At 36.6% G+C, this 20,987-nt stretch overlaps 1 protein-coding gene across 10 annotated transcripts in view; it reads left to right on the forward strand.

The window, feature by feature from the left end:
* Window positions 1-20,987, forward strand: part of TBL1XR1 (TBL1X/Y related 1) — a 166,389-nt gene that overhangs the window by 77,679 nt on the left and 67,723 nt on the right. For 7 of the 10 annotated variants that reach the window (XM_059391514.1, XM_059391511.1, XM_059391519.1 and 4 more), the window contains one exon: window positions 6,880-6,948. The exons of the other annotated variants lie outside the window; for them this stretch is intronic. The gene's annotated coding sequence lies outside the window, so the exon portion shown is untranslated. The remainder of the gene's footprint in view (window positions 1-6,879; window positions 6,949-20,987) is intronic. 10 annotated transcript variants of the gene reach the window in all.

Consider the following 20,987-nt stretch of genomic DNA (forward strand, 5'->3'; position numbering starts at 1 on the left):
TTGTGTGACAGTTTTCCTTCATATTGAGCAGAAAAAAAAAAAACTTTCCATAATTCCTACCTACTACTTACAGTACTGTCACATAAAGAGTCTCACTCGGGAAACTCTTTATCTAAATTTAAGTATCAGCATTGCTCCTTTTGTGCTTTTAAAATGATAACTTTTCTGTCTTGTAGTCTTTTTACTGGGTCTCTTTCTAAGAAGTCTTCACGATTGTCCTTTCTTTCCTAATTCATTTTTAGGGAGAGAGGTTGAATTTATCTTTTGTTTCTTATGGTTAACCTTAAAATCATTACAGTATGGTTCCCAGCCTAGTTCTGAGGAGTAGTCACTTTGCAGTGCTAATATTTGAAAGAACGGATCCCCCATTCTACCCCACCTCCTCATCCCGCCCATAGATTACTAGACTCTGACTAGTAAAACCCCATTCTGCCCTTTCTTGCCACAAAGTCCAGTGTTTTGTTTTGTTTTTTTTTTTTTAAGATTTTATTTATTTTTTGACAGACATCACAGGTAGGCAGAGAGGGGGAGAAGTAGGCTCCCTGCTGAGCAGAGAGCCTGATGGGAACCTTGATCCCAGGGCCTTGAGATCCTGACCTGAGCAGAGACTTAACCCACTGAGCTACCCAGGCTCCGAGTCCAGTGATTTTTATCCCCAACTAGAATCACCTGAGGAACTTTTCATGTACCTGATGTGCAAATTTTACTCTAGGCCAGTTATATCTGAGTGAGGGACCTGCTGTGTCACAATTATGTTAGATTCTGGAACAATCTTTCTGTTAATCAAAGACCCAACATCCCTGGCAGAACTGTTTCATTTCTGCTGGGAATGTATTGTTCAGCAGAATGATTTTTGTGTTGTCCTAATTTAGCTGTTCAAATTCTTGGTATCTTGAATCAAATATTCAATCTTTGGGAAGAGTGAGAAACTGAATAAGATGTAGGAATTGTATCAGTTTTTTCTTCTAACTCGCCAGGTGCTGAGGTACTTACCTACCTTCATATGTGGTCACAGGCAAAGTTTGATTTTTCTTATGCATTCTGTTACTTCTTAGATCCTGAACTATTCCTATTGCCTTTTGTCACCCCTCTACTTGTTTCTTTCTCTGAAACTTAAAAAATAAAAAGTTGAGCTGTTATCAGCTTTGTGTTAAGAAGAAAACAGTGTCAGGTCTGTCATGTTTTTAAGGCATTATAAATTAAAAGTTGCACAATTAATTTAGTAGCAGTTTTTTTGGAAAAGGAAATTATAGTTTCTTTGTTGATATGTTCACTTTTTAAAGCAACTAACAATAGTGCTTATTTATCCGTATGTTTTATATCACCTTTCTAGTATCACAACTCAAGTTTGAATCTAAGCCTTTTCACATGTTCACATTCTCTTCACGTTTTGAAAGTTAGTGAACTGGAAGCATTTGATGGGTAGATGTCGTGCCTGAAAAATAAATTGGACTTTCATTAACACTTGAAACTGCCCAAACTAAACTTTAATTTTAAAAACTTTGTGGCTTTCTCTAATTGAATTTGTGTTTTTATGGTCTTTAACTGGATTGCTTACTCTTTGACAGGCAGATTTCAAGGTACTTGATAGCTATCTTCTTCTTCTTTTTTTTTTTAAAGATTTTATTTATTTATTTGACAGAGAGAGATCACAGTAGACAGAGAGGCAGGCAGAGAGAGAGAGAGAGGGAAGCAGGCTCCCTGCTGAGCAGAGAGCCTGATGCGGGACTGGATCCCAGGACCCTGAGATCATGACCTGAGCCGAAGGCAGCGTTTAACCCACTGAGCCACCCAGGTGCTCCTTATAAGATAGCTGTCTTATTCTTGCACAGTAATTTTTTTAAATGTAAATTTAATACAGAATTCAGCTGCATATGATGCAACCAATGAAACTAACCCAACTGACGTAAGTAATAATAGGACAATTAGACACTAGTGCATGTTTAAGTTGCTTTTGATATGATTTTGTGGTATTGAGTATATCTAATTTTTAGGAAAATGGGATCATAATATATAGCTTTTGATTCCATTTTTCTTGAGTCACCTAAATAACAAAAGGAAGTGGAAAATCATAGCCAGTGATGGCAGAGCTATTTGATCTGTACCATTCTGCCTTTTACTCTGACCTCAAGGTTGGTTTCCTTAAGATATTCTTCTGTGGTTTCCTTAAGATATTCTTCTGTTAAGGCTCTTTCCCCCTTTCCACTAGCTTCATCATCTGGATTCCCAGAATATTATCAGTGTACGTGATTGGGTGGGAGATAAAAATGGGGAGAGGAGAGCGCAGACATCCAGACACTTAGTGGCCTTGATGAATGAATGCTTAGTATGTTACTAGGAATTGCCATATGGAGGAAAACAGCTAATAAAGTCTTTAGTGAAACGGATTAGTGGAATTGAGAAGATACAGTTGAAAGTTTTTGTTTTACAAATATATATATATATATTTTTATTGTTCCAAATATATATATATATATATATATATATATATATATTTTATTGTAATTACTTTTTGTTGTGTTTTCAGTCATGTGCTAAGCAATTTAATTTGGGCTTTATCTGTGACATTTCTTTTGCCAAGAAATTCATTTAATAAACATTTTCTTAGCAGATTAATTATGTTAGGATTCTTACGTTTTTCTCTTAATTCCTGGAATGATTCCCCAAATTCTCCACAAATTTAAATTCATTTGTAATTTCTATTTGTTAAGGATACGAGGTACAGTTTCTTGAATTTGTTTCTGGCTACTAGGTTCTAGATTAGATTATGTTGCTACACTAAATTATAAGCACATTTTTGTTTTGCTTGTATCTTTCCTTGGGGGAAAGAACCATAATCCATTAAGTTCTCAAGCGTAATAATTTTTTTAGTGATTTTATTTATTTATGTGACAGAGATCCCAAGTAGGCAGAGAGGCAGGCAGAGAGAGAGCGAAGGAAGCAGGCTCCTTGCTGAGCACAGAGCCTGATGCGGAGCTCCATCCCAGGGCGCTGGGATTATGACCTGAGCCGAAGGCAGAGGCTTTAACCCACTGAGCCACCCAGGCACCCCTCAAGCGTAATAATTTTGAAGATTAGTGAGAATATACTGTTGTGCTGTTTTAAAAAGATTTTTGCATCTTAAAAAAAAAATTCTCCTAATTATGTGTAGGGGGTAGATTTTAGATGTCTGCTGAGTTAGTGTCTATTTCTGTGCTGAAATTCTATTCTGAAATTAATACTTCGATCTGCTTCAGGTAAAATGTCCTGAAGTATAGATTGTAAAAGCAAAGCTTTGTATTTGGATACAGAACCAAAGCCCACACACATTTATTGCATTACAAGAAGTAAAGCAAATGGGTTTAGTTTATGTAGTACACAAAGTAGTTGCTGATTTTAACACTAATTTTATAATGTGACTGGTCACGTGCTCTTTGAGTTTTCTTTTAATGGCTAAATATCAGCCTTTATTTGCTACTTCCTAGAAGTGGTACTAAAATTACTGGTAATAGCCAGGCTTTCCTAAACATTTTTAAAACAAAAATCCACTGTAAGTTGTCCCTACCAATATAATTAATTTGTGCTGTAATAGTTTCTATTGTGTTTTATTTTCAAATACATGCATACCTATTCCTATGTTATATTATTAATAATACAATACTTAGTCAACTTATGGATCTTAAGAACTGTGTATTTTCTGTTCACTATTCTTAGGGCTTTTGTGGTACAGCAGGGTGAACAAGTAAGTCCCTGGTCTCAAGAGGTCTGGTAGGGGAGGCACGATAAGAGTATATGGCACTACACAGGTGTAATAAAGGAGGCACATATGTGTCTCGGTAGTGGGGTAAATAATCAAGGGAGAAAGCAGATTTGGGCTGAGCCTCAAAAGAGATGGACTAGGTTTGTGGCCAGAATGATAGTAGAAGGTAATTTCTGCAATGAATGAGTTACGTCATGGCAGTCAAAGTGGCAGAAAACGGAGAGATTGGTGACATTCTATGGTGAAGATTAGGAGATGTGCGGTAAGTGTGATTATAAAGGCAAGTGTAATGGATACACATTTTGGCAGAGAGAGCACCCTCGTAATGAAAATAAGTATCCTTTGGAGTACAGGGCTCGATTAGTCTCTTTTTGTATTTTTAAACTTGAATTACTTTAGTACAAATAGTTTCAATATATATTCTGTCAGATTATCTTAAAAACACCTTATATTTTTGTAATCTTTTTGTAGGATATATAATTCTATCTTTTAAAATTCAAACAATTCATTTTACAAGCTGAAGAATTGTGTGATATGCTTTATAAATGCACAAAATGGCCAGGGCTTGGCTAAATGAGTTGACTAGGAAAACCAAAATGTAGAACCCAAATATGTAGAAACCAAAATATGGCCCAGGCAATATCAGATCATATTATATCATATATCTATATTTTTGAAATCCTTCTGTTTTGGGGGCACCTGGGAGGCTCAGTTGGTTAAGTGTCTGACTGTTGGTCTCAGCTCAGGTCATGATCTTGGTCTTGAGGTTGAGCCTCATGTCCAGTTCCATGCCCAGTAGGGAGTCTGCTGGAGATTCTCTCGTTCTGTCTCTCCTCCTACTCACAAAATCAGTCTTTCTGTGGAATAAGGAAATAAGGTTTTTTTAAAAAAGGAAATTCCTCCGTTTTTCAGATTGTGTTGTGTGTGCAAATGGGTGTACCTGTTGACATATTGCTTTCCACCAATTTATTTACCCTTCAAATCTTAGAATCAGATATTTATTTAACTACTTAAATGTTTATTAAATTGCTGTTATGACCCTCTCCCGTAAGGGGGTATAGTCTGAAAGGAAAAGCTAAATGAATCAATGAAGAAAATAAGAGTAGAGAAAAGATAATTAGAGACCTCTGCAAGAGTGATGACAGAAAGACTCCTTAATCACGGAAAAGTAAGAGAAAACTAAGAGAATCAAGCAGAGGAGGAACAAGAAAGACTAGCAACTGGAATGACCTAGTTTAGGATTTTCCAAAGGTAGATAGATTGGTGTGAGTTTCTGTGTGGTATGTATATACACCCTCGTAGTGAAAATAAGTATCCTTTGGAGTACAGGGCTCGATTAGTCTCTTTTTGTATTTTTAAATTAAAAAAATTAAATGTTATTAATATTTAATACAGAGGTTCAGATTTGTACCTTTTATTCAGTCTGACATCAGAAAGTCCTGTGTAAGGGGGAAGAGTGGGAGCTCCACCGAGTAGCAGGGACACTCCCAGCCCTTCTTCACCCCTTTTCTGGGAATTGCCATGTGTCTGAGCTTACTTCTATAAGGTTACTTATGTTTGATCATGTTGATTTATGGCTTATCTTATCTAGTTTCTATCAGACCTCCCAAAACAGACTAATAATTTAAAGATTTATACATAAAAACCTGAATATAAGAAATGTAAATAGGAAACAATGTAATGATAGCATTGATACTTTAAACTACTAGAATGAGTTTTTCACCTGCCACGATCTAATCATTTTAGAAGATGGTTAAAATCATAAGAGATTATCAAGAAGGGTATTTGACATATGAGCACACATCTTTTCTTTTTAACTTTCGTTTTCTGTGTTTTAAGATGTATGTAATTTAGGAGCACATGTTAATTATTTATAAATAAATAGAACGAATGTATGCAAAACTTTCTCTGATATGTTGCAGCCTGCCAGTTTTTAGATAACAAGTAACCATATATAGCTTATAACTCAAAAATTCATGAAATCTTTATGATAAAACAACTGGTATTTATAACAGATAACCCAGAGGTAGACAGAGCCTAGTGGTAGCTCTAATTGAGTTTTTGTTTGGACTCAATCATGATGTCTCTCTGGGGGTGTTAGAAAGGGTCTGCCGACTAGTTCTCCAGCGCCTCATGCCAAAACACCCTGGTGCTCACTGCGGTGTTCTGAAGCACCGGTGACTGGTGGGATATTGTGTGTTCACGTAGCTATCTATAATTTCAGTGTGTTTGTGCCATGTTTAATAAATACTATTTTAATTCCTAAAATTATAACTTCCTGGAAGTTCTGTAGTAGCACTGCACTAGTTCAGTATGGCCATGGAGTTGGCAGTGAGCACAAATGAGAGTTCTAGTCAATGAAAGATCAGATCAGAGAGGAGCAGATGTCAAGGGATTAAATTCTTTCTCCATTTATTCCGTGTATTTGGTTAGTTATCTTTGTAGTGTTTGCTGACTTAATTCACTAGTGAGGTACTGATGGTAAAGCTCCTGCTGTCCTTTCTGTGACAATCCACTTGCCCTCTCGCATGAAGCTGAGCTCAGGCCCAGCATATGGTGGCGTCTGCCGTGGTCTGTGTTCTGAGAGCTGCCACTTCGGCAGGGTATGCGAACAACAGCTTGTATGTTGACACAGAAGGCTGTGGCTTAGCAATTCAGGGGACTGCGTCAAGTCTGTCAAACGTACACTTTGAAGAGACTGAACTTGAAACCAACCATGCGTTTGTCTTTATTAAACAGAATATGTAGAAGACCAGTCGATACCAGTCTTCATGACTCATGATCATAGATTATGAACACACTGCCCTGGGCCCTGTTGCAGTAATATTTGCACAAGTTAAGTTGAATCAGGGTGAAGTGTACAAAATTGCACTATGTGCAGTTTCATCTCTTCCACTCTCATTTTGTTCATTGTGTCAGCCTTCTAGGAATGTTGTAAAGATTCTGGGCCTGCCACATACTACTCAAAAGTTGCTGCTGTTGCTCCTGATAACAGTTGTGGAGGGAGAGAAGGATAATCACTGGTGATGGGGACCTTACAGACATAAATAGAATATGATACATGAATATTTGGTATGTGAAATTTCTTAAGCTGAACTTGTTTTAGGGCACACTGAATATTTTACTCTCCTTTTTCTCAGCATCAGAAACTTGTGATTGGCGGTACCGGATATTCAATTGCACATCCCCACATCAATGCACTGCCAATGGTAAGAATCCCTCCCACTCCAAATGCTAGTATTTTAATTAGTCTTTTTATTATTCTCTTATTTGTCAGCATCCATTAAGAATTTTTAAAGTTTCTCACAGTTTGACAAAATACATCTATGTTCTGGAGTAAAGAAATGGTTTAAAAATGTGTGTAATTACTTAAAGTAATTTTTATTATTTAATTAAAGAGAAAAGGGTGAACCCTTAGTTTGGAGATTTCCATTATCCGTAGAGTTTCTAGCCTCTTGCCTGTGGTTGCCAGGATGAAAAGTATTATATAGCAATGATATTGTTTTAACAAGTGGGCTATATTTTGTGAATAGAATTTTCATGTTGAGGTTATAGCATCAGTAATAGCTCTTTGTGTTTTGTCAATCATCTTACAAAATAGTCTTTGTGCGTGTTGTATTTATCTTAATATTTAGAGATAATGGGCAGTTAAATGGCTAAAGGTCTACCTGTTTTTAGTGAGTGAATGATTTTCAGGAGAGCCGTTGTTACTATTTAAAAACATCATTTTAGCAACCTTTCTCTGTGTAATAAAAATCTGTGAACTATATTATACAGCAGAAAAGCCATTCTGTAGGAGTTGAGATTTGCTTTCTTTTCTGTGTATGTCTGGGATTTTGGCAGAAACTTATAAAATTAGATGATAAAATCGGGCTAGATTTTTAAGGATTATTCTCACTGTAGACTAAGTGATGTCATTACTGGTAAGTAAAATCAGAATGATTCTCCCATACAAAAAGTAATTCCTTATCTAAATGGTATTGGTATGTATTTTAGAGTTCAGTAAATGTAGAAGAATGAATTTTTACTTTCTGGGTTTTTTAGAATTAATGATCTATTTCAAAATATTTTCTATAGTACATTATTAAAATTTTAAATTATTTTACTTAATTGGACTTTTATTGTAAACATTAAATGAGGTAGCTATAGAAACTGATAAAGGTTCATAGAATTTGGTGGGAAATAGTAGATGTATCAGTCTGAAATAAAAGCTGCTAAAAATTAACTAGAACCAGGATAAGTGAATGAGATGAGTTATCTGTGGACATATTCCTAGGAAGTGATTCATTTTAAAGATGAACTTGTTAGTATGTTCTTAAAAGGAAGATTTCCTCTCCCTGTTGCCTCTCTCTCTCAGCAGTTAATAGCAGATGTTGAAGAAAATAAGAATTTTTTTGTACGGCCTTACCTAGCATGAAGGATCTGTGGTTCTTCGTTAATTTATCAGACACTTGCTGGGTTCTTTAAGGTGCTTGGGTGACTCAGTAACCAATGTTAAATCTGCTGTTTCCTTTGGAGCATTACAGTTTCTCATGCAGGAAGCAGCTCTGGGCTAAATCAGCGCCATCATTTGTATTACCTGTCCTTGGCTTTATGTTTGAAGTTCACATTTGAAATCTATTGGTTTTCTTGATTGTTGGAGCCTTAACAATTTATGGCATGTCCCCCTTGAGAATCCATTAAGCAGGCCTATTGGGTATCTGAGGTTCTAGTGCTGTGTGCAGGGAGCTCTTTTTATTTTTTTTTAAAGACTTTTTATTTATTTATTAGAGATCACAAGTAGGTAGACAGACAGGCGGGAGCGGGGGGGGGGGGGTTTAGGAAGCTGACTCCCAGCTGAGCAGAGAGACTGAGGCGGGGCTCCATCCCAGGACCCTGAGATCATGACCTGAGCCAAAAGGCAGAGGCTTAACCCACTGAGCCACCCAGGCTCCCCGGGGCGCTCTCTTCTTAGTGCTTATCTTCTTCTTCTTCTTTTTTTTTTTTTTTAAAGATTTTATTTATTTATTTGACAGAGAGATCACAAGTAGATGGAGAGGCAGGCAGAGAGAGAGAGAGAGAGAGAGGGAAGCAGGCTCCCTGCTAAGCAGAGAGCCCGATGCGGGACTCGATCCCAGGACCCTGAGATCATGACCTGAGCCGAAGGCAGCGGCTTAACCCACTGAGCCACCCAGGCGCCCCCTTAGTGCTTATCTTCAAGTGAATTTTTCAGTGTCCCCCTCACAGAAACTATACATTGTGATGTTTTCTGGAACAGCTCTTAGACTGTATTTCAAATCAGATTATTTCCAACTCCTTTGCCAATTTTGTTGAAAAATCCTGAAATAATTTTTAAGTCATGATCACAGACATTTATGTTCATTTATGTTGGTTCTAAATTAGTGTCAGCATTAGAGATGAAGAAGGCCAAGATTACAAAAAAAAACTTGCTTGTGGTCTGAGGACACCACAGCCATTTGTACACATTTGCATGATGTGCAAATACATTTATAGGTATTGATTCTTGGTGGTAGTTTTCTCATGAACCTGAGAGTTGCCCAGGTTTTTAGTGAAACATGTGCTACATAGTATCCTATATTTTTTTCCCCTGAAAATGCCATCAAGCAATGTTTTGTGGGAATGTATAACTTCTGTCTACCACCCCCAACCTCAACTTTGTTTGTGATACAAATAAGGATGGAGGATTCATAATAACTCTTTTTTGCTTACTCTTCACTTGCCTAGGCACAAGCTATTTTAACTCTAATTGCACCTTACTTCTTTATGATTTACAGCTACTTTCCTAAATAAATGTTGCATACTCTTTTCAGTAAATATCTCATTGATTAATAGAAGCCTTTGGCCAACAAGTGTGTATTAGTATTTTAACTTTATTGAGCGGATTTTCAAATATACACTGAAGAAGACAGAATAGCATAATGAACTCTCACCCAGCTGCAGTAATCACCAGGTTTGTTTCATCTTTAACCCCATTGTTCCATGTCTCTTTTCACCCCCCCCCCCCCCCCCCCAGTTGTTTTGGAGCCAATACATGTACCACATTTCATTCATAAATATTTTAATATGTATCTATGTAAGATACGGACTACTTAAAAATATATACCACAATACCATTTTTACACTTTAAAAATTGACTATATTTTTTATTTGAAAAGGGATTCAAATGTACTTTGGAAAAATTGTAGTAAAAAACAAAAGTTGGTATCTTAAGTATTTTTAAGTGTGCAGTTAGTATACTTAAGTGTAGTGTTAACTATATTCTCATTGTACAGCAGTTCTTTTTTTTTTTTTTTTTTAAGATTTTATTTATTTATTTGAGAGAGAGACAGTGAGAGAGAACATGAGCGAGGAGAAGGTCAGAGAGAGAAGCAGACTCCCTGTGGAGCTGGGAGCCTGATGCGGGACTTGATCCTGGGACTCCGGGATCATGACCTGAGCCGAAGGCGGTCGTCCAACCAACTGAGCCACCCAGGCGTCCCTGTACAGCAGTTCTTTAGAATTTTTTCATCTTACAAAACTGAAACCCATTGAACAAAACCCTCCCATTTCCCCTTCTTGGCAGTAGGTGGCGGCAACCATTTTATTTAATTTTTGGTTTTGAGTTTGATGTTAACTATTTTATACAGTATAAGTGGAATCACAGTATTTGTCTTTTGTGACTGGCTTACTTAGCATAATATCCTCTAGGATCATGAGTTTTGTAGCATGCAGCATGTGACAGGATTTCCTTCTCTTTAAAGGCTGAATATTCCATTATATACATATACCATATTTTCTTTATTCATTCGTTATTGAACATTTAGGTTGCTTCCGTCTTTGGCTTTTGTGAATAATGCTGCAGTGAAAATGTGTGTGCATATATCTCTTCAAGATTCTTTTACTTCTTTTGGGTGTATACCCAGAAATGAAACTCTTGGATCATATGGGGACCTCCAAACAGTTTTCCAGAGTGGCTGTACCATTTTCCATGCCCACCAAAAGTACACAAGAGTTCTGATTTTTCTTTTCTCTACATTCTCTCCAACACTTACTGCTTTCGGTGGTGTTCCTTTTCTTTCTTTCTTTCCCCCTTTCCTTCCCCTCCCTTCCTTCCCTCCTTCCTTTCTTTCTGGACAGTGAACATTCTAATGGATATGAGATCATATCCAATAATTTCTTAATGTTACTAAATAGCCGTTTAGTTTGTTTTCCTCATTTGTTCATAAATAGTTGTTTCTACAGAATCACAACAAAATCCATATAATTATATTTGGTTGGTATGTACATCTTTCTCTTCTACTTACTGCATTTTTTCCCTTTTAATTTATTTACCATGTGAAGTGCCTCATTTTGTGTTTTGTTAATTGCATCCCTATAGTAAAAAGCCTCTCTTTCCCTTGTGCTTTTTTTTTTTGCAAATCAGCAGTCATATTTAAAAGCTTAATCTAATTCAGGTTTTTCTTTATTTTGTGGTGTCAGGGTGACAGAATATTTCATAAGAAGGTCCTTAAGTACTCCATGAAGATGTACGTATTTAGTTGTCTCTGTGATACTAGGTCACTGTTGCTCACTGTTCAGATTTCTTATTTCAATGACAACATGCAAGATGTTGATATCCTAATTATATCGAGGCATTATTTATGACCTGTAATATCTCTGTAGAGAGAAACTTTCCTCATCATATAGTTGATTACTCTGTGGCACAGTTTGCACAGGAAAGGCATACGAAATACTTGATTCTTTCCTTTATTTACCACTTTTCAAATTATTGCGTTGTTTCCTGCTAGAAGTCTTGGGAAAGCAGACCAATGAGGACTTTTTTTTTTTTTTTTTTTTAAAGTATCATTGGGCCTGTGGATTAAAATATTTTATATGTGTATTGCATTGCAGTGTTTATTCTTACTGTGATGCTCAAATGGTCTTGGCCAAGGAGCCTTTTTAAGTTGACTTTTACATAAACTTTTTTCTTCTATATATTTATAATATTATGTATTATTAAATATAAATGTAATAGAAAATAGCATATATTATTAAAGTATAAAATACAGACTATATAAGTGAAACCTGTGAGTTAAAATATATAAAATGCATATAGAACTGTCATATATAATACTGATTTTTATCTTAATATGTATTTCTATATTTAAACCAGTAGCACTAATATGATTCCTGAATTTTGGCCTGTGTCCCACTGAAGTTTACAGTCAAAGTATTACTTTTATAGTACTTGAAGTAAGTCCACTTGGAAGAAAAATCCACAGTTTTTCTGCCATCTTATTATATAGTCAGGTTCATTTATTTCATTTTATGAAATAAATATTTGGAATATGAAATTTAATATTTCATGTTATATAGTAAGGTCCTTTTATTTCATTTTATTTTTAGTATTTAGAATTTAAATATTTTGATAGTTCTGTTTTGTAATTATATATAAAACATTTATGCTACTTCAAAATAAGGTACATTTTTATTTTCTTACTCCCCTTCTAGGTAACCGATTTTTATCTGTAATTGCTAGTTTCAAAAAATTAGCAAACCCACGTATATACTCATATTGGAGATCATCTTATAGCACTGTATGGAGTCAGTCCTCATTCCTTTTCATGGTTGTGTGATCGTCTTTTACATGGATGTACCATATCTGTTTCAAGAATGGGAGTTTTAGGTGTGATCATAAATATGCATTTTTTAAGGCAATTTGCCAAATTCCCTTAGACATTATGGCATCTTAAATTCCTTCCAGCAGTGTGTGAGGTTGCCTTTTTACTCACTTGCAAACAGTGTATAGTCAGAACTTTCTGGGCGTGTGTGTATGTCTGTGTGTATTTAATCTGATAGATGAGAAATGGTATGTCACTGTAGTTCTAATTTGCATCAGTTTATATGTTTTAGCTGTTTGTGTATCTTCTACTTTGAACTATTCAAAAGATAGATCCTTATTTTCAAAAAAATGTCTTTTTTTTGACCCGTTCTTTAGATCTCCTATTTTCTCTTTTTGTGATTTTATAGTTGTCCCACAACTTCTTAAAATTAATTTGGCTTAACAGTAAGATTTTCCTACTAAGAAAAAATAACCATGCCGACCAGTTGTCTTAGATTTGATTTCAGTGGAATGAGACCCTTGAAAGAACTGTTTTACTTGAAAAGTGAACCCAGAAAGTTCCTGTGGGAGTGGGGAGTGGTGGGAAAGTAAGCGACAAAGAGGCCAGGACAGCTGCCTTAAAGAGTTAGGTTACTGTTGTGGACTTTTGGGGCTTACATCCTGTACCTTGGGAGATGGAATAGAACAATGCCTCTGAGTTGTTGCACTCCAGGGCCAATGAAGCTGTAGTTGTTTGTCTATAAACTCTCATTCCCTATTGGTGGAGTTATGCTGTGGGGTGGGGAGGGCGTCAGCTCCTTGGCAACTCCTGCCTGACCTAACCTGTGGCCAGAGCTGACCCTAAGGTGTTGTGGAAAGAACCTGCTTAGTTCCTAAGGAAATTGAGTGGTGAGATGTGGACCGGGTGCCACCAGCACTTGTGCGTTAGTGAATACTCCAGGCTGCAGTTGTGTTTCTCAGTGTGAATCAGTAGATCATTCTTCTTGTTCTCACGTTGCTCTAGTGTGTTTTGTTAACATCTGTTCACCCAGAACTTGATTATCTGATAAAACCAGAACTTGAGAACTGATAAAAATTGTGGCTTCCTAGATTGAAGATAAGGCCCCAAAGAGTTGTGACCCTCCCAAGTAGCTCCTAAGAAGCAGTGATCTCTGTTCCCTTTTACTATCTACTTTTTTTTAAAAAAGAATTTCTGTATTTAAAAGGTTTTGTTTATTTACTTGTGAGAGAGAGTGTACAAGCAGGGGGAAGCACTAGGCAGAGGGAGAAGCAGACTTCCCACTGAGCAGGGAGCCCAGTGTGGGACTCCATCCCAGGACCCTGGGATCATGATCTGAGCCAAATGCAGATGCTTAACCAACTGAGCCCCCCAGGCGTCCCTCTTTTACTTTCTACTTTTTAATCATATTATCTGTAAATTCATTTGTTCTTTTTGTTGTAGAGAAGTTTATTGTCGTTATTTATCATCTCACTGTCCTGTAATTTTGAAGTGGTGTTATTAAATGTGAAGAACGAATGGCATTACCATATAGATGGCATTGTGTGAAGTATTTTCTTTTGATTGAGAATTTATGCCCCTGGAGAACTAATTTTCAAATCAGTAGTAAAATGGATATCTTGAAAAACTCTTTAGTCTCTAGGGTATTTTTCCCCCCTTAATGGATGAAGCTGAAAATACGCACAGGCTCAATTTCTTTCAGAAGGGCTTATGCCTTTGTATATGTCTGAGCAGTTGTCTCTTTGAGAACGTCTAGTTTATCTTCTATTAAAAACAACAAAAAAAAGATAAACTCAGAAAAGGAGAGCATATACATGTTGGAGTTATATTTTATTGATCTCCTGTATTTTTACCATTGGATGATGTTACATAATGTTGAGGCTTCTATAACTAAAATGGGACCTGAAAGACTGGTTATCTATCATCTGAAAGTCAAAGAAAGTGGATTTAAGTCTTACATTAAATGTTGTAGTAGAACTTGTTATGGTGGGTTGTTTTTGTTATTTAAAAATTTATCTTCATGCTTCACATAATTTTGGTGTCCGTTTCATAGATTCTTAATATAGGCACCATGCAGTCAGAAACAAAACCTAGCTCTTTTCTTACCTCAAGGGACTCGGAATAGAGTGAGAACAAGAATTTAAAACCCACATAGAGGTAGAAGGATGGGTGGTTGATGGAATAACATTAAAACAAAAAGTGTCCTATTTCTGATTGTTTTCTGGCCTTATTTCTAAGTATTTCCAACTTCTCAAACTACCCAGACTATGTTAAATTCAGTCTTACCAGGTTCTAACATATTCTCGGTTGGGCCACATGCTTTCATATTAGCAAGATAGCCATAAAATTTGAAGCCTACAGGCCATTGCAAGTTTCTTGGGTGTATTGAAACGGTTAGGAGTCTCTTTTTATTTCCACTGCTCCTTTCTTTCATCAATCCAAGTATCTTTCTAGTGCATAGTAATGCATTTTGTTGTTATTGTTGTTGTTGTTTCTTAATTTTTAATTTTTTGCTCCCCAAAGAAATTAATTTAGTAAAGTCTGGTATGTAAAAGACAGGAATTTTTGGTTTTAATAGGTGTACTGTTTGTTCTCTTCTCCTTGTTGGCCCTTTTTATGCTTTCAGTCATATCTTTGGATTGTTTTCCCTCGGCTCATTGGAATAGAGGTCCTGCTCATTGACTATTTTCTCTTCTTCCCTCTGATTGCTGTTTTCCTCCTGTAAGGAAGACCTTTTTTTAAAAAAGAAAAAGATGCTAAAGTTCTTATATCACTTATTATATAAAAGACAGTCTGATTTGATGTTTATTTTTATTCAGATGTTTAATGGGATCATTTTGAGTTCATTATAGTCTGATACTTTAAGAGTGAGAGAGTGTGGAGAAGAGGCAGAGGGAGACTGCAGAAGAGAGGGACTCTTAAATAGACTCCACCAACAGTGCTGAGCCCAGTGCAGAGCCCAGTGGTGCAGGGCTTGAACTAATGACCCTGAGGTCCTGACCTGAGTCAAAAACAGGAGTCAGACACTTACCAGACTGACCACCCAGGCGCCCCTATAGTCTGATATTTTTAAAAAATGACTTAGGGGGCGCCTGGGTGGCTCAGCGGGTTAAGCCGCTGCCTTCGGCTCAGGTCATGATCTCAGGGTCCTGGGATCGAGGCCCGCATCGGGTTTTCTGCTCAGCAGGGAGCCTGCTTCCCTCTCTCTCTCTCTGCCTGCGTCTCCATCTACTTGTAATTTCTCTCTGTCAAATAAATAAATAAAATCTTTAAAAAAAAAATGACTTAGGAACATAAGGGTTTGCGAATTTAGAACACATTACACAGAAATAATTTAAATGTGTAGGAGACACTGAAAAACATTTTGATTCATTTAAAAGTTTTTTGATAAATGATAAAGTACATAAAAGTCAGACCAGAAATGGAAGGTGTAGTGAATGTTCTGTGTTAGTAAACATCTTGCTTAAATCTCTCTGTAACCTTGCGAGATTGTTAATATCTCTGTTTTATAGATGAGGAATCCATTATTCCTGTTCATAATCACATAGATAATAAATCGTAAAGTCCACTCTGAACCAGGTCTTGTTTCCACAGTCCTTTCCTGAGTATATCTGCAATTCTGAGAAGATTGAAACTGTGGAAAGATGAAACTAGGGTGGGAGCCTAGGTTCTCACAAAGATCACCTTTATTTTATTTTTTTTTTTTTTGCGTGAGAAACAGTTAAGGAATAAAATCGTTATACTGTCCAAAACAATAGAAATTATATCTGTTTTAAAAATATAGAGAGCTTTCGGTATTTGTAAATTTACTTAAGACTTTTTGTTGCTTTCATTCAAAGCAGGGATTTGATATTTTGGCCGAAATTTCAGAAACTAAGTCACAATAAAACCTTTGATGTTAATATTGTCTACTTTTGATGTATATTTCCTTCCCTAAATCTTTAAAACCATTTAATTGAGAAGTATTTTGTTTTATAATGCCTTTTAATATATTCCCTACATGATATTTCTTCCCCACAGTTGTGTATAGGATGAAGTAGACAGTAGCTGTCATAAAAAGAAATACTTTAAATTCAGGTAGTTTGAAATGGAAGTCATTTATATATCTTTTTCCTCCCCTTAAAGTGGGCTCTACTCCTCGTAGAGATGTAAATTTGTTTCAAAAAACAAACTTTCTCTGATCTTCTTGCCATGTAGGACTATCCTTTTTATCACCATCAGTCTGTAGTTGTGTGTGTGCGCGTGTGTGTTCTGTGACTCATCCAGACACCATGGCCCTTGTTTGCCATTGTGTCCCTTTCCCTTGTCCTTCCACCTCCATATCTGGACCTGCGGCTACTAGCGATGTGTGGTATTGAATACTTGAAATATGATTAGTCATAGCTGAGGTGTGCTGTAAAGATAAAATACATGCTAGATTTCGAAGACAAGGTATAATCTTGATTTTGAAATATTAATTATAAGAAATTCCATTTGGGTTAAATATATATATATATGTATATATATATATATATAATGTATTTTATTGGGTTGTATACTGGGTTAAGTAAAATATATTCTTAGAATAATTGCCCCCTGTTTCTCTTTATCCTTTTCATGTGACTACTAGAAATTTAGGATTATATAATGTAGTTTGCATTGGCTTACATTGTATGTGTGTTGACAGTGTTGCCCTAGACTTTGCTAGTCATAGCTTCCTGACCTGTGGGTTCTCCTATCTGCCAGAAACAAGTAATCAGAGCATTGAAGAACTTGGCTAATGCTAAGGCCTGGGGAAACAGGAATGACCTTTAGAGCATTCCTAGAATTAGATCATGGTGTTGCCAGGTGAACGGGGGCGGGAGACCCAGCCTGTGTTCCTAAGGTGCTTTCACCAAAGGTTCTTGGTCTTGTCACAGGAAAGAATTCACCGACAGAAACACAACACAGGGGGTGAATGACACAAACAAGAAAGTCTGTTTAACTCAGCTCTGGAGATTTGAGAGTTGGGATGGGAGGAAGCTGGAGCATGTGGGCTGCATGCCCTGGGGCCAGGGCAGGGGCGGGTGTGGGGTGGGGTTGGGTTTCTGTCTTTTATTGAAGGTTGTTAACTAGGGGTTAGAATATCCATTACTTGGAGTAGGGATGAGGGTTTTGTGAATTTTCTTCGTCATTGGGTCAGTGGTTTCTTTCCCTGTGGTGGCATCCACCAGCGTGGGCCTGTCTGGTTTGATCAGGTTTCATGTGGAGTGTGGCCAGGCAGGCCTCTGATGTTCCCCACAGCTGGCTGTGACTCCCTTGCTGCTGACCTCCAGGTATCCTGTTAGGGCCTAACTACCTGCCTTCTCTAACAGCAGGTCTGCATTATAAAGCTAAGTAAGTTGTCCTTACTAAGTAGGTCCAAATTTTACAAAGAAGGAATTAGAGCTCAGAGAATTGATGCCATTTCATCATTTGTTATAGTTACAGAACCAACACTTGAACCAGATGAACTTCAGGTGGTCCAGCATTCTTTAAAATTCTGTATCCTAATCAGAATGTTTTTCAGAGGTGAATCATGAGAGCTTGCACAGGATCTCAGAAGAAGATAGAATAATAAGACTTAAAACATTTTAGTCTAGGTTTTGTGTTTTGTTTACTGTTTGGTGCTAAAGATGCAAATTTTGGGGAAATTCTTCTTTTATTAAAATTAGATATTTTTCTTATCTGTTTGTGTTATTTTCTTTCTTCACTGAATAACTGAAATCAGTTATTCAGTGTTCGTGTTCTTTGTGCTTGTACTTGTCAAATCATTTTTTTCCCTTGATTTTTCCCACTTGTAAAGTTTCCATTTGGTTCTTTTTATACTTCTGAGAGCTTCTGTCTTTTCTGTTAATATACTTTTACCTTGTGGAGGATGGATTAAAATAGCTGCCTTCACATTTTTGTTTGCTAATTCTCACATCTGAATAATCTCAAGATTGGTGTCGCATTCTGGTCTTTTTTGTGTGTGTGTGAATTGGTCAGATTTTCCTGATCCTGGGTATGTTAAATAATTTTGGATTGTATCTTATGAATGTTGCGGGTTTTGTTTTTTAAGTAAAGCAGGTGATCCGCGTGGTTAGCTCTCCTTGTGTGTAGCATGGCAGTGTCAGCCTCCAATGCCAGTTCGGTGTTCAGAGGCTTTGCTGTGCTATGGGCTTACTCCTTGCATGTACCACTCAGGGTTAGTGTGGGATCTGAAGAGTGGCTAATGTCAAGGGTCTCAAAACCTTAACTTCTTTGGGTGTGTTCTACATACATGTCTTGGGTTGCCTTTGGAACTTGGATTGGTTCATGGACAGAATCACAGTATTCCCTCCTCCAGCTCTCAACATCTCCCACTCCCAGAAACCTTTTCTTGGTTTAGTTTGACTCTGGATCGAAAGGGACTAGATTAGTCAAGCCCTTGAGGAAAAGAAAGAAAGAATAGTTTTTCTGAAGTGGAAAAATAGGGAGTTATAATTTTAAAAATGAAGTAGTGGCTCCTCCTGGACAAATCCTCCCACTGATTGTGAATACAGCCTCTGGATGGTATGTGAAAAAAACATGTGGACACTGTAGAGCAAACAAAAGTAGGAACTGGACTTGAAGCAGTTCCTTTAACAACAACAACAAAAGAAGAAGGAATGGCCCTTGGGTGAATTTAACTCATCTTGCTGGTGTTTTGCTTCAGGCAGGCTTCTCCTGGCTTGTTTGCTGTCTTTACTGGCTTGAGGAATCATATCAAATTCAGAAATACCACAGCAGCTGTAGAGTGATGGGAGTCCAGCAGGAGGAAGAGAGAGGAAATCCTGCAAAAGAAAGAACCACAATGGTGGAATACCAGATTCTGTATAGAAACGGTGCCAAATATGTGGCTGACCCCTATACTGGAAACATTTCAGATGTCTGTCAACAAGAAAATAGATAAACTGCTGTGTACATACAACCCAACACTGCTGAGCAATAGAGAGGAACAGAGTCTTGATACTGGCAGCAACTTGGGAGTAATTCCTGAAACAGAATGCTGGTAAACATAGCCTTATGTAAAATTAGGGCATAATGATAATACCATTTTTTTTTTAAGATTTTATTTATTTATTTAACAGAGAGAGAGATCACAAGTCGGCGGAGAGTCAGGCAGAGAGAGAGAGAGAGAGAGAGAAGCAGGCTCCCGCTGAGCAAAAAGCCCGATGCGGGGCTCGATCCCAGGACACTGAGATCATGACCTGAGCCGAAGGCAGCGGCTTAATCCACTGAGCCACCCAGGCGCCCCGATAATACCATTTCTATCATGTCCTAAAAACAGGCAAATTTACCTATTGTGTGTTAGGGTGGGGCAGGCAAAATTAATGTTTTTAAAAAAAGTAGTTGGCAGGGCTAAGAAAAAAGGATGCATGGGTGTTAGAGACAGGGTTTAAGCAGGAATGGGCATATGAGAACTTTCTAGGGTGATGGTAATACCCTGTGTCCTGTTAGGGATATGGGTTACTCGAGAATATCTTTGAATGGTAAACCTAATATCTATCCATTGTATATTATGTAAACTTTTCCTTTGAAACAAACACTGTATTAAGTGCTTTACTGTAAATAGTTAAGAGAAGCTGAAGTTTATATAGGGAAAGTATATGGATCTGCAACTTACTTTGAAATGCTTCAGTAGTTAGATCAATTGAGGGAATGGTAAGACAAAAGGAAATGTTAATTCTGAATCCTAGTGGTGGCCGTGTGAATACTTCTGTACAGTTTTTTAAGTGTTTTCTGCGTGTATAAAATTGTTCACAATAAAATTATAAAAATAATAGTAGGTAGTATTTTTCTTAATCAGTTTCCTATTTGATAATAGGTTGTTAGTAATCTAATGAAAATTGATATTTTTTATATGAAAATACTAAAAATTAAGTTTATGACTGTCATTTTTGTGCCTGTACACTGAGCTCCGAACTTCTTAGGATACAGAAAGATACAGAAATGAAAATGAACAATAAAAGTGAGAAGACAGTACCCACACAAATAATTTGATTACTTCAAAGTGATATAGCAAAGGCTCATTAAGATCATTTATAATACATAAATTCTGAGGGGATCGATACATAATTAGAGTATGCTTAGAGTCAAGTATGATTAATGGGAGATGGAATCCCTTGGGTTGCTTATTTTGAACAAGTTTTTGAAAATCGTATTAGAGACAAGTATTAGAATCTCTTTCCATTTTTTAAATTGACCAGTTGTCATTTATGAATTTTGGCTTAGGATGCATTTTTTCTAAGTATGTTGTATTCATTTATCAAAAGAAGAATGCTGCATAATTTTTATGCTAGAATTGTTAGCCAGGTTAAATTAGAATTTGGGTTTTTGAAATTATTTTTATTATCATGTATTATTTAGAATTTGTTTTTAAAAACCTGTATTTTAGGAATGTGGTCATAGTATGTTAATGAGTTGTTTGGTTAAAAGGCAAATAAATGATCATTGTTCCAGAATTTTGTGGTTCTTTATAACACTTGGAAAGATTGGTATAGTGCCATTAAAATATAATACCCAATATTAAGTATAACATTTATAAAATACTAATTCATTTCTTATCCTTATATACCCTTAGGAAATCTATTCTGATAGGCTAGACTTTTAAAATATATATATCAGAATAAATCTTAAGTAGGTGAGGATGAGAGAAAAGTAAAACAATA

The sequence above is a fragment of the Mustela nigripes genome, chromosome 2 (assembly GCF_022355385.1).
Source record: "Mustela nigripes isolate SB6536 chromosome 2, MUSNIG.SB6536, whole genome shotgun sequence".
NCBI lineage: Eukaryota > Metazoa > Chordata > Mammalia > Carnivora > Mustelidae > Mustela > Mustela nigripes.